The following is a 2,249-nucleotide window of genomic DNA, read 5'->3' on the forward strand; positions in this document are numbered from 1 at the left end:
TATATATATATATATATATATATATATATATATATATATATATATATATATATATATATATATATATATATATATATATATATATATATATATATATAGTGTGTGTGTGTGTGTGTGTGTGTGTGTGTGTTTAGAAACTGTAAAAAATTCTCGTAAATGTATTCTTATATAGAAGACATGCCAGATAGAACAAGTGTATAGTCACGCACCCAATAAACTGACACATTTACAAGAAAATAAATACTTACATCATTGTTACATGCACTAGAAGGTGCTTGATCGCTCAGGGCCTCAACAATTTTCTCCAATCTGTCCTTCCATGTTGATACTTCACATAGCAACATGCGTTCCACTTCACGCAGTACCTAGAAAGAATATCCAAAAGATTGTCTTTTACAAAAAAGGAAAATCAAACACTATTGTTCGAAATTATGGATTAGAAATAAGTAAATAAAATCATCAACAACAGAATTTGAAGGAATGGTTATCAAATGAAATGAAATTAATAGTTGCATGCAAAACAACAAGGATTAACATAATTTCTTTACTTACATAGCTTGACTCTTGAAAACATGGGAATTTCTCCAGTATTGGTGCCAATTTCCCATTTGGTAGATATGGCAACCATTGTCTTCTGTTGCAGTAGGATTCCCTGAGCAGCATATCTACATGTGAGCTACTGCATGCTGAAGTATTCCAAACCTTCTGGATTTCAAGAACATGCATTTCAAACTCTTCTTCTGGAAGAGCATTACTGGCGTCTGTAACTATGTGCTTTCCCACAGTGAACCTTTTAGGGGGCAGCTGTTGTTCTTGTGGAGTTACAGGAAGGCTTTTTCTTTTACGTCTAAAACGCTCTGTGCGTATACTTTGACTGAGTGCTTTCGCATACTGGCTCTGAAATGAATGTGGAAATATCAAATATTTGAATTAACAAATAACTTCAACTACTCAGCATGTGTGCCTTGTCGAGGTGGCTATTCTGCCACTTTAGGAAGGGATTCACTAATTTATCCTCACTTTTTTTAATTATTGCTATTTTCTAGCCACAAAAGTGTATATGGGCTAAAAATTATTTGAATTTGTTGGAACTAAATATCGTTATGAATCTAAACAATGTAGATACAGCATAAGAATACATTGAAGGTGGACATTTATGAAGAAAGTGTGTATTGTAGATAAAAAAAAAAAAATCTTACCCATTTATGTTTCCCTTCCCTCTCGATACTAGGGTAAGCAGCTAACATCTTCTCTCCAATAATCTTGTATGCCCCATAAGGGTTTTCATCAAGCAGAGGGCAATACTTCATGTAGTAGTTCTTGGATTCTTCTATCAGCTGCAACCAGACCCGTCTTGATTTATCTCCCTGTTGTAAGTCATCTCGGGTTGCCCGTGAGAGTTCTGGCAGAGGCAATGCTGCAATAAAGTAAGCATAAAAAGTGGCTAGCGCTTTCCTCTAAGTAAATGTAAACTTTATTGATGGAAGTATGTTCCTATAATAGCCTCAACTTTAACAAGAGACAATATTCTAAATATTACTAAAACAAGCTCTGTGGTCATCTATTTCAGTGAGGAACACATCTTTCTTCTACAATGGGAAAAAGTTATGACATACTTACATAATGTATTAGATGATTTGTGACTGGCATATGCCTCTGTCCCACTTGAACTTGTGCTTGCCACTTCGTTGTCACTTGCACTCCTGCTGGGTTGAAGTACATCGCCTGTAGTACATGCTACCAAACTTCGAGCAGAGTCAGGTATTTGCTGAGCTACAGATGGTGTATAAGTTTGTCCATCAGCCAACAATAATAAGACTTCATCAGCAATTTCTTCCAACACCTCATCGTCGTCCACTTCTGTACCACATTTCTCTTGAACTAACTTCGTAGGTCCTACCAACTCCAAACAGAGTTTTGTGTTGCTGTTGAAAGAAAAACTGTTGAAAAGTATTTAATTAAACACAAAATGGGCAGAGCAGTTGCATATGTGTGTCCATCACTACGTTTCTAAAATACAGAAAAACCCACTAAATAATACAAAAATAGGGAACCTTGATATACAGTAATAATTGGTGACAAAGACTATCTGATGATATAAAAGTTTTGATAAAGGACATCTGAAAGCCAATCTGTTATTGAATAGTGTCAAGGAAATATCTGGAAAGAAATAAAGAAAAATAAACATTGCAGATTACATGCACATACATACATTTCTTACCTTTTTCTTTAGTTCTTCAATTTCTGCT

General features: G+C 34.8%; 1 long non-coding RNA gene across 1 annotated transcript; it reads right to left on the reverse strand.

Annotated features, from left to right (window-relative positions):
- Positions 1 to 740: 740 nt before the first annotated feature.
- Positions 741 to 1,855, reverse strand: LOC126989843 (uncharacterized). Its single transcript, XR_007743784.1, has 3 exons — positions 1,621 to 1,855; positions 1,200 to 1,417; positions 741 to 897 (listed from the first exon to the last, which is right to left on the reverse strand). It is a non-coding gene; the product is annotated as an uncharacterized LOC126989843 (long non-coding RNA).
- Between the last annotated feature and the right edge of the window lie 394 nt (positions 1,856 to 2,249).

The sequence above is a fragment of the Eriocheir sinensis genome, unplaced genomic scaffold (genome assembly GCF_024679095.1).
Source record: "Eriocheir sinensis breed Jianghai 21 unplaced genomic scaffold, ASM2467909v1 Scaffold1330, whole genome shotgun sequence".
Classification (NCBI taxonomy): domain Eukaryota; kingdom Metazoa; phylum Arthropoda; class Malacostraca; order Decapoda; family Varunidae; genus Eriocheir; species Eriocheir sinensis.